Source organism: Callithrix jacchus, chromosome 16 (assembly GCF_049354715.1).
Source record: "Callithrix jacchus isolate 240 chromosome 16, calJac240_pri, whole genome shotgun sequence".
Taxonomy (NCBI): Eukaryota; Metazoa; Chordata; class Mammalia; order Primates; family Cebidae; genus Callithrix; species Callithrix jacchus.
The window spans coordinates 32,219,475-32,231,305 of record NC_133517.1 but is presented as its reverse complement, the minus strand read 5'-3'; the positions used below and the strand labels follow the sequence as shown (position 1 = coordinate 32,231,305).

The 11,831-nt window shown below is 41.8% G+C and overlaps 1 pseudogene; it reads right to left on the bottom strand.

The window, feature by feature from the left end:
* Window positions 1-5,901: 5,901 nt before the first annotated feature.
* LOC103788565 (biorientation of chromosomes in cell division protein 1 pseudogene) lies at window positions 5,902-10,489 on the bottom strand (annotated as a pseudogene).
* Window positions 10,490-11,831: the final 1,342 nt, after the last annotated feature.

Below are 11,831 nucleotides of genomic sequence, written 5' to 3'. Positions count from 1 at the left end.
GACTACAAGACTCAGAGAGCTTCTAGGTTGGTGAACACATGTGTGTGCTAGAAGGGTGGCACACTCCAATTCTTGCCTTCAGGACACTTTTGGACTGACCCTGTGTACCCCTTCATCTAGCTGTTCATCTGTATTCTCTATCATATCCTTTATAATAAGCTGGTATATAGGCCAGGCATGGTGGCTCATGCCTATAATCCCAACACTTTGGGAGGCCAAGGTGGGAGGATCACTTGAGCTCAGGAGTTTGAGACTAGCTCTGACAACACAATGAAACCCCAACTCCATGAAAAATTAAAACTTAGCCAGGCTTGGAGGTGCACGCCTATAGTCTAGATACGTGGGAGGGTGAGGTGGAAGGATTGCTTGAGCCTGGGAAGTCGAGGCTGCAGTGAGCTGTAGCCATGCCACTTTGCTCTAATGTGGGAGACAAAGCAAGATCCTGTCTCAAAAATAGAAAGAAAAAAAAAAAAAACGCTGGCAAACACAGATAAACACAAGTGCTTTCTTGAGTTCTGTGAGCCATCATAGAAAATAGGAACCTTTAATATGTAGCCAAGTTAGAAAGAAGTGTGGGTAACCTAGGAACTCACTACCTGCAATTGGCATCTGAAGTTTGGGGGCAGTTTTGGGACTGAGCCCTTAATCTGTAGCATATGGAGTAACTCCAGGTAGTTAGCGTCATAATTAAATTGTGGTACACCTAGTTGGTGTCCAAAGAGTTAGAGGATTGTTTGTGGGGGAATAAACCCTGACACATTTTGTATCGAAAGAGTTAAATCTAGAGCCAAACAGTGTTTTTTTTTCCTATTTAAGCTCCCAGGTGATTTGAGTGTGCAGCTAAGACTGAGAGCTGTCCTGAGAATCCGAAGTCACTACTTTTCAGGTCCTCATCATTCTGGTAATTTTCTCAGATGCAAATCCCCACTTTTGTTGGGATTTTCTGTTTTTGATGGTGTGGGCCTTTTTCAGAGGCTGACCAAGCTTACCTTTTGCCACCTGGGCTACACCTCTGCCTACACCCTGGGCTTCCAGTCCCACCTGGAGGTGAGGAGCTGGGGCCTCTTGGCTTACTTGTGGTTTCCCATCTCCTCACTTCCTTGAGGAATACTGCCCAGTCTTTAGAGAGAGGGTCCTTCCTTGTGTTCAAAAGTGTCTATATTGGCAGGGCATGGTGGCTCATGCCTATGATCCCAGCACTTTGGGAGGCCGAGGTGGGTGTATCATGAGGTCAGGAGTTTGTGACCAGCCTAACCAACATGCTGAAGTCCTGTCTCGACTAAAAATACCAAAATTAGCCGGGCATTGTGGCATGTGCCTGTAATCTTAGCTACTCAGGAGGCTGATGCAGAAAATCGCTTAAACCTGGGAGGCAGAGGTTTCAGTGAGCCGAGATAGCACCACTGCACTCCAGCCTGGGCAACAGAGCGAGATTTTGTCTCAAAAGAAAAAAAAAGAAAAAAAAGTGGCTATATTGTCTTTTACATCCTGTCTCTCTTTTCCTTCCTTCCTTCTATCTCTCTTTCTTTTTGTATCTTTAAAAAAAAAAATCTCTTCTTGGGGTCTTATTAAGGAGATTTCAGCATGAGTTTAGTCCACATTCCTGAAATCTGGGGATTTTACTTTTTAAACTATATATTTATGTGTTATTTGAATTATTTTTGCCACAAATACATTGCTTTTATAATGATCTTTTCAAATATTTTTATAAAAATAAATTATATTAATAAAGCCTATGTATTAACCTGGAAAATATTTATGACATAATGCCAAGGAAAAAGGCAAACATATGTGCAGGAGGATCACAACAATGTAAAAAAAGACCACGATGAAAAAATGGGCTGGGAACCATGGCTCACCCCTGTAATCCCAGCATTTTGGGAGGCTGAGGCAGGTGTATCGCTTGAGACCAGTAGGTCGAGAACAGCTTGGCCAACATGGAAAAACTTCATCTCTACTAAAATTACAAAAATTAGCTTGGTGTGGTGACACACATCTGTAATCCTAGCTACTAGGGAGGCTAAGGTAGAAGAATCACTTAAACCCGGGAGGCAGAGGTTACAGTGAGCAGAGATCCCACCACTGCGCTGCAGCCTGGTTGATAGAGTGAGACTGTCTCAATAAAAAAAAAAAGAAATAGTGGTTATACTTACATGACGAGGTAAGTGCTTATGTGTTGGAAAGTCTTTTGTTCTTTATGTATATATATATAAAAAAAATATACATATATTTTTTTAAAGGGCACATTTTCCTTCTATAATGGGTGGGAAAATTGGACCACTCATGTTGAATGAGTTTAGTCAACTGCAGAGGTTACATATCATAAGAAACAGTTTGTGGGAGACACCCAGGCTCAAAGGAGCTACAGGGGTGTATACTGAAAGGTGTGATGGGAATGTGGTTATTGTTAGAACACAAAAAACACTGTAAACTGTTTTTTTCTTTTGAAAGAGTCTTGCTCTGTCATCTAGGCTGGAGTGTACTGGTGCGACTTGGCTCACTGCAACCTCCACTTCCTGGGTTCAAGCAATTCTCCAGCCTCAGCCTCCTGAGTAGCTGGGATTACAGGTGCCTGTCACCACAACTGGCTAATTTTTGTATTTTTAATAGAGGGGGGTTTCACCATGATGGCCAGGCTGGTCTTGGATTCCTAACCTCAGGTGATCTGCCTGCCTTGGCCTCCCAAAGTGTTGGGATTACAAGCATGAGCCACCACACTCAGCCTGTCAACTGTACTTTAATGAGGAAGGCATGAAACCTTAGTTTGGTGGACATTTGTTTACCTCCATTCTCCCTGTTCTCTAGCAAGACTACCCTGTAGTTGTTTAGGTGGCCACCTTTCAACAGCCCATGAAGTGTCTAGAGCTCCACCCTTTGCTCAAGAGGAACAGCACATGACCCAGGCCTATGCTAATCAGCATTTTACATTCCTCATGATTGGTTCAAAAGTGAGCAAGTCATTGAAGTCAGTTAGATTAGTGCCACCACAAAGAGGCTCTTTCCCCCACCCCGATATTGCCATGGTTTTAATATGGTTTATCCTCACGAAACTCATGTTGAGGCTCTGTCTCCAATGTGGCAGTATTGGGAGGTTATGCCTTTAAGAGGTGATTAGATTGTTAAGAGGGATTAATGCCTTACTCTTGCAGTGAGTTCTTGTTCTCTCAATTCTGGATCAGTTCCCATGAGAGTGGGTTGTTAAAAAGCAAGGCTGCCTTTTGCTTGCCCTTCCACTTTCCTGTCACACTATGATGCAACAGGAGGCCCTCACCAGATGCAGCTGCCTGATCTTGAACATCCCAGTCTCCAAAACTGTGAGCCTAATAAACTTCTTTCCTTTATAAATTACCCAGTCTCAGGCATATTATTATAGCAACAGAAAATGGACTAAGACATATGTTGTACTTGAATCTTAATGTACGTGAACTTGAAACTTGATGGCTTCAACAGCTATAGCCATCTCACTCCCATGTGAAGCCTGAGAATTAAGCAACACATGGAAGGAAACACATCATTTGAGCCCCAGTTTGGCCACGAGCTGCCCTTAAATTTTTTTAGTTACATGAGTCAATACATTTCCTAAACCAGGTAAAACTGGGTTTTTAGACACTGATAACCAAAACAGTACAAACTATGCTTATGGAGATTTGCTTTAACAGGAGAACTAGAGAGAGATAATTTGTTGACTTTTGACTGTGCTTCCTTGAGAGAGCTGATATTCTGATTCCTGACCTCAACCACTATTTGATTGGTAGATGTACACTTATGCTCTCCATAATTACATTTTGGTCAATGATGGGCATTGAAGTCCAGGAGGTCAAGGCTGCAGTGAGCTGTGATTGCATCACTGCACTCCAATCTAAATGACAGAGTGAGACCCTGTCTCAAAAAAAAAATTATACATCTTTTCTATGCTTAGCTGTGTTTAGATACACAAATACTATTGTGTCACAATTGCCTGTAGTATTCAGTACAGTAACATGCTGTGCAGGTTTGTAGCCCAGGAGCAATAGGCTATACCATATAGGTTAGGTGTGTAGTAGGCTAAGCCATCGAGGTTTGTGTAGGTATATTCTATGATATTTGAACAATGACAAAATCACTTAATGATGCATTTATCAAAACATGCCCTCATCTTTAAGTGATGCATGACTGTGTATCTCCCCTGAAGAAATAGCCATTCATTTGGTTAGCCTAGTTTGATGAAAATGTCTTATCATGAAACCCAACTCCTATATTCTGGGTTTACCAAGCTGTCTTCTAATCTGTGGTTTAGCCCTTTGACTGCACTGATTATCAGGCAGGCATCCTCCCATTATGCATGGACACATGGGCATTACGTTTGTTCAGTCAGCCTTTCACGAGTTTGTTTAAGCAATTAATTGCTAGAGCATGTATGTAACAGAAACTTTGAGATTCTGGCTTCAAAGCTGAGAACAGTCCCAGCTTCATGGTGACCCATCTTAACATGGAAGAGCCAACCAAGCTAAGACTCTGTATCTCTCTTTAACTTCAACAAGGTCTTTCACCTAAAAGGAGGATTAATAAAGATAGAGCGTGGCATGTTCATTATGTGGTCCTGACAATACTGGTCAGCCCTGGAACATGGTAGTCCTGGGTTTGTACAGCTACTGTTTTTGGTGTAGTCTTGGGAAGACTACCATCTCCCTAAGCCTCTATTTTGATTCTTCTACTATTAAATGGTAAAAATAACACATTTTGCATGCGGTCATTGCAAAAACTAAATGGAATGATATACATGAAGTCTAGGCAAAATAAAATGATAACTACTCAGAGGCAAATTTTCTATGAAGTTAATCAAGTTTCCTGGGCCCTAAAATGTATTCATATAGTCCTATGGTTTTAAAATTATAAATTTAAGATATCTTTGCTATTATTATTATTATTAATTTTTTTATCATACTTTAGGTTCTGGGGTACATGTGCGGATTACGCAGAATTTGTTGCATAGGTGCATACATGACAGTATGTTTTGCTGCCTCCATATCCCCATCACCTATATCTGGCATTTCTCCCCATGTTAACCCTCCCCAACCTCCCTACACACTGCTGTCCCTCCCCTACTCCCCCCCAACAGACCCCAGTGTGTGATGATTATTTTTCTTTACTACTTTTTTTTGTTTTGTTTTAGACAGGGTCTCACTCTGTCACCTGGACTGGAGTGCAATGGCACGATTTTGGTTCACTGAAATCCCTGCCTCCCAGGCTCAAGCGATTCTCTCACTTCAGCTTCCTGAATAGCTGAGATCACTGGTGCGCGGTACCACCACCTGGCTAATTTTTGTATTTTTAGTAGAGATGGGTTTTTACCATGTTGGCCAGGCTGGTCTCAACTCCTGAGCTCTAGTGATCCACCTGCCTCAGATTCCCAAAGTACTTGAATTACAGGCACGATCCACCACATCCAGCTGATTTTCAAAAACTTCTTTATGCCTCTTAACATAACTCTGTAACAGTGTGAGCACTGGAGCTATGGCAGCCATCTTGTAACCATGAGGACAAGCTGCTGCTGAAAGTCATGGTGCTGAGGCTGACAGAGGAGTAATATAGTATTTAGTGCTTGATGACATCAATATGCCACTCTATATATGCCAGTTTTTGTTTGGAATGTCAGATTGTGTGAAATAATACATTTTTCTGATTATTCTGGCCATTTTGATTTGCATAACACCTGGGTTAATATCAGCCCAGAAAGTAGAAAAGAAAAACAATAATTATCCTACCTAAAGTAGTTTTATTTTATAGCATTTAATTTTTTAAATTAAATATTTAGAACATACAAGAATATATATATGTATATATATATATATGTATACACACACACACACACACACACACACACGTGTGTGTATATATATATATATATTTTTTTCCCCCCAAGATAGAGTCTCACTCTGTCACCCAGGCAGGAGTGCAGTGGCACCATCTCAGCTCACTATAACCTCACCCTTCCAGGTTCAAGTGATTCTCCTGCCTCAGCCTCCCGAGTAGCTGGGATTACAGGCACGTGCCACCATGCCCAGCTAAGTTTTTTGTATTTTTAGTAGAGACAGGATTTAACTGTATTAGCCAGGATGGTCATATCTCCTCACCTCCTGATCTGCCTGCCTTGGCCTCCCAATGTGCTGGGATTACAGGCATGAGCCACTGCACCTGGCACAATTTTCTATTTTTTAAAAAATCTCATGTTCGGGGCTGGGCGAGGTGGCTCACACATGTAATTCCAGCACTTTGGGAGGCCAAGGTGGGAGAATCATGAGGTCAAGAAATCGAGATCATCCTGGCCAACATGGTGAAACCCCGTCTTTACTAAAATATAAACAGTTAGTCAGGCATGGTGGCACGTGCCTATAGTCCCAACTACTCAGGAGGCTGAGATAGGGGAATTGCTTGAACACCCGGGAGGCTGAGATTGCAGTGAGCTGAGATTGTGCCACTGCACTCCAGCCTGGTGACAGAGAGAGACTCTGTCTCAAAAAAAAAAAAAAAAAAAAGTTCAGCAAAATCATGCATCCCAAGTTTTATGAACAAAATAGAGTTAAGGACAGACCACTCAAAACATTAAGAAGTTGTAAGTAGAGCCCTGATAAAAAAACAACTGTCCAAATAAATATCCTGACACAGTTTGTTTTCTGTTGGTGTTTGTAGCTAACCACACAGCCAGGTCTTTTTTTGCAGCTTTTTTTTTTTTTTTTTTTTTTTTGAGACGGAGTTTCGCTCGTTACCCAGGCTGGAGTGCAATGGCGCGATCTCAGCTCACCGCAACCTCTGCCTGCTGGGTTCAGGCAATTCTCCTCCCTCAGCCTCCCGAGTAGCTGGGATTACAGGCACGCGCCACCAAGCCCAGCTAATTTTTTGTATTTTTAGTAGAGACGGGGTTTCACCATGTTGACCAGGATGGTGTCAATCTCTTGACCTCGTGATCCACCTGCCTCGGCCTCCCAAAGTGCTGGGATTACAGGCGTGAGCCACCGCGCCCGGCCTTTTTTGCAGCTTTTTATCTGGGTACACCTGTTCCTTTCTGAGACATGAAGGTCCTTGAGGACATCTGCTTACTAGAGAGATAAGTTTCACCAAAATTAAAAATACAATCTAGAGGTAGCTTTCTGAAATAATTTTAAACATAAAGAGATGTGACTTTAAAATTTTTCATCTGAACTCTGAATTTCCCTAAATAGCTTACAGGTGAGGAAGGCTTTTTCTTTGTGAGAAAGCCCATTCTACTCACTTCAAAACATAGTGGAAAAATAGCATATGAGCTGATTTGGTTTCTCATGATGATTCTATTCCCCTATTACCTGTCAATGAGAGCCAGTTAGGACTCAGAAAACACTAGTGTGGTTAAATGGTAAATTTTATGTTATACATAGTTGGCCACTATATATATTTAAAAATTAAGGACCTACAGAAGCTCTTATATAGTATGTGGGCTATACCTATCAATGTTTACTTTAGTAGTCAATAAAACTGGGATTTTTTTTTAAAGAACACCATTATGAATAGATGATGCTAACACTGGTGTATCCATCACTCAGCTTCAGAAATAAAACTTTACTGATAACCTTGAATTCCCATGTGTGTCCTTCCCTGAATGCATTCCTTTGTCTCCCAGAAGTAACAACTATCCAGCATTCAGTGTTAATCATTTCCATGTCTATCTTTATGGGTTTTCTAAATTTAGAATATCCCCAGAGACATATAGTTTAAAATTTTTAAGCCAGCACAGCCATAGTACAGTATGGTATTATTTTATAACTTTTATTGACTTGGTTCATCCACCCTTACAGGTGCCATTGGTCACGCAACCCCCTCCAAAGCAGAGGTGCAATTCTCCTCAGTACTTTGTTAGCATGCCTTGATGTCTTGCTTCCAGTCCCTTTAGAAATTATGGTGGGGACACACCCATACAATTAATGGAATAAACACCCTTTTCTCCTCTCCCTTAGGGCTCCCTCCCACAAACAGGTCCATTGTCCACAGTACTCATTTGTGGGACTACAATATGTTCCCAGCCACAACAGAGCATTACATCGAATAGGAGCTAACATGCATGGGAATCAGAATATGTTTAGAATTACATCTTAGCACACTGAAAATTGGAAGAGCAGCCATTATTGACAGAGACAGTCCTGGCTAATAGATCTGCCTAGTTTTAGGCTGCTTAGGGGACCTGGGGTCCTGGAATAAGAAGCCCCACCCCCTCCTATGAAGAGAGGAAAGCTGGAGACAAAAAGAGGAAGTGATAGATGAATTGCAAAAAACTAATTAGATTGCAACCTCAAGGTAGCATTTCATACAATAAGTTCTAACAATGTTCTCTTGTTTATATCAACCTCCTTCTCTTAGCCTGGCTTACTAGGCCAGTGTTTAATTCCAATGCTTCTGAGTTAATTTATTCAACTTCATTATTCTTACCATAGTAGCCTCTACTAGGGTTCTCCTCTACCTTCAAAGATCTCATCTAAGTGTAGAAAGCTATTAGATCAAGGAGAGAAATCAGGATGAACGTCACAGTATATTCATATGGCCTGTGGGTTCTGGAGCCTACGCTTTGGCAACTGAAGCTGAACTTCAGTTGTGGTTGTTGCTAACACTGGTATATCTACCACTCAGCTTCAGAAATAAAACTTTACTGATATCGTCGAATTCCATGTGTGTCCTTTCTTGAATGCTTTGTCACTCAGAGGTAATAGCTATCCAAAATTTGGTGCTTATTATCCCCATGTCTTTCTTTATGGGTTTTCTAAATTTGGAATATCCCTAGAGACAACTTTGGCAACTGAAGCTGACCTGTGATGGTTGTTGACCTCTGATATGCTACTTTTAAATTAAGAACTTATTTTCCCTCTTTCTCTCTCAGCTCCCACAGGCCCACTCTAGTGACTCATGACTTACATACACAGAACAAGAGAAAAGAAAAACAGAATTAGATAACTGGGCAGGGGCAACAGTGAGGGCTATGTCTTACAAGGAATAATTTTTTTAAAGAGTATCAAATGATTTTATTATGAAAGATAAGCCATTTATTAACACTTTCCTAAAAAAACACAAATGTGAGAATAAAATAAACATACGTGAGACTCACTAGCCCCTGCAGGACAGGAAGCAGCCCTGGACAGAGAGCCTGCAGATGAGTTTCCTTATACCTCATGTCTGAACTTTTCACACATTCTAGGATTTCATGTTTTGTTACCTATTACAAAGGAAAGGAAACTGGCTAGAAGATTGAGGTACAAGAAGGTCACAACTTTAAAGCTATCTGATGCTAATTACTTGTACAATCTAGTTTGGAACTCTGAGAGACAATATCAAATAAGCACTGTCAAATACTACCCCCAGTTAACCTTTATTGTCATTGTTCTTTGAAACTGTCTTTGGGATTGGTTATGCTCTCTCACCATAGCTTTCATTTGTCCCAGAGCACAAACCCTAAAGTCCACGTGCAGTCTCCATGTTCAAGTAAAGTTTGTTTCAGGAAAACCCTGGGTTGCTGTAGTGTTTTTCTCTCTCTGTAGTGTCTACTTGTGTCATGCCCTTGGACAGGGGACCAAATGGCAGCACAATGCAGGGGTTGACACGGTCAACTTTCCTGCTGCCGAACTTGCTCCCCTTTCAATCTGTTCACTGCCCATAGTCAAGGTTGAAATCTTTAGACCAGTGACGACCTTGGCCTATCTTCAGTCTGAAGTTGCCCTCTTATGTAACTGAATCCATTTCTTCACCAAAAATTGAGCTTTCAAAAGGTGTCAGGCATATTCTTAGGAAGTGTCCTGAGATGGAGCTGGTGGGTCCTGGCCTTCAAGCTCTGGAGGGGGGTGCTGGCACAGCTGCTTTTTTTTCTGGGCGGCCAGGAACTCATGAATTGCTGGTTCTATTTGTGGCCTGAAGATGTGGTTTAGTTTTGGATCCACCACCTGAGAAATAATCCTCTCTACTCCAGCTTCCAACATCCCTGACTGAACCACACTCTGCCTCAGACCATTTTGCAACTGGCTTTTGATCATTGTAGGATTCCATTCCTGCTTGTCCAGATACGTTGACACAAAATTATCTACTTTCTGCCTCAGGTTTTGGTAAGCTGGCTTTGTGTCCACATCGGCCAGGCAGTCCCGGTGGAAGCTGTCAAAAAAGGCCAGGGCTCTTGAGCTGCTCCAACGATGAGAGTGATGAGTTGCAGGTCGCCGGGAGATAGCAAGGCTGGGTTGATGGGGCCACTGTCCCCAGTAGCGCCTGTCGCTTCCCTGGCAGAGGCCTGGCCGGCTCCGCTGCCGCTGTCTGCCTTAGCTGTGCCCTGGGCCCACAAAGAAGACCGACTATAGCTTCTTCTCCAGAACAGAAGGCCTAAAATGTGTAGAGGTGGCAAAAGGGGCGGTGAAGGAGAAGGGCCCCAAGGAGGCGGAGGCAGAAATGACGGTGGTGACGGTGGTGGTGGTTGTGGTGGTGGCGGCGGGGATGGCGGGGGCGGTGGTCAAGGAATCATTTTTAATTGAATTCTTTTTCTCTCTTGAAATTCTTGTTTTCTCTCAAAAGTGGGGAAAACTCTCAAATAACAAGAGCAAACAAGAAAGCAGCCTATTCTGCACTGCATTTGCATTTCTTAGTTTCATTCCCTATTCCAAAATGTCTGAGGCAAATGTGTTCTGACAGTAGAAATGAACATGCACTCAGGCTGGGCGCTGTGGCTCATGCCTATAATCCCAGCACTTTGGGAGGCCGAGGCGGGTGGATCACGAGGTCAAGAGATCGAGACCGTCCTGGTCAACATGGTGAAACCCCGTCTCTACTAAAAATACAAAAATTAGCTGGGCATGGTGGCGCGTGCCTGTACTCCCAGCTACTCGGGAGGCTGAGGCAGGAAAATTGCTTGAACCCAGGAGGCGGAGGTTGCAGTGAGCCAAGATCACACCACTGCACTCCAGCATGTGTAACAAGAGCAAAACTCCGTCTCTCAAAAAAAAAAAAAAAAAAAAAAAAGAAATGAACATGTACTTTAAAATTATAGGATCTAGTAGATTTAATGGAATGAACCCTGGATTGGGAGAGCCAGGGGAACTGGCTTGGAATGGTCCCAACCCAGCCATTTATTTAGTTTCTTCACTTATAAAATTAAATACACCATCTACTGATGAATAGATAAACAAAATATGATATATCCACAGAAGGGAATACTGCTCAACCATAAGAAGGAATGAAGTATGGACATGTGCTATAACGTGGATGTGCCTTAAAGACATTATGCTAGGTCAAAGAAGCCAGACACAAAGACCATAAATTACACAATTCCACTTACATGAAATGTACAGAATAGCTAAATCTAAGGACATAAAGTAGATTAGCTAATGGGTACAGGTATCTTTCTGGGTTGATGAAATGTTCCAAAATTGATTATGGTGATGGTTGTATTTAGAACTCTGCATATACTGAAAACCATTTAACTGTACACTTTAAATGAGTGAATTGTATGGCATGTGAATTATATCTCAATAAAGTTGTTTAAAAAAAAAGAAAAAAAATGAAACAGTGATTTCTAGCCAGCCCAGATATGTTGTGAGGCTCAAATGATTTTTTACAAATAAGAAAACTAATTCCAAATATACAATGAAAATTATTTTAGACTTAATTATTCCTTAAATTAGAGGTTGATATAATAAAGGAATTTTCCCAGTGAGAATGGGCATTTCTATAGAACAGAGTTGTACCTCTGCTTATACAGTTCTGTGGATGAAGATCAGGGAGGAGGAGCAGTTTAAAGTTGGTGAGAATGGTGAGGGGAGGGAACAAATGGCTTTGTATAGATCTTTGAGGTCAGG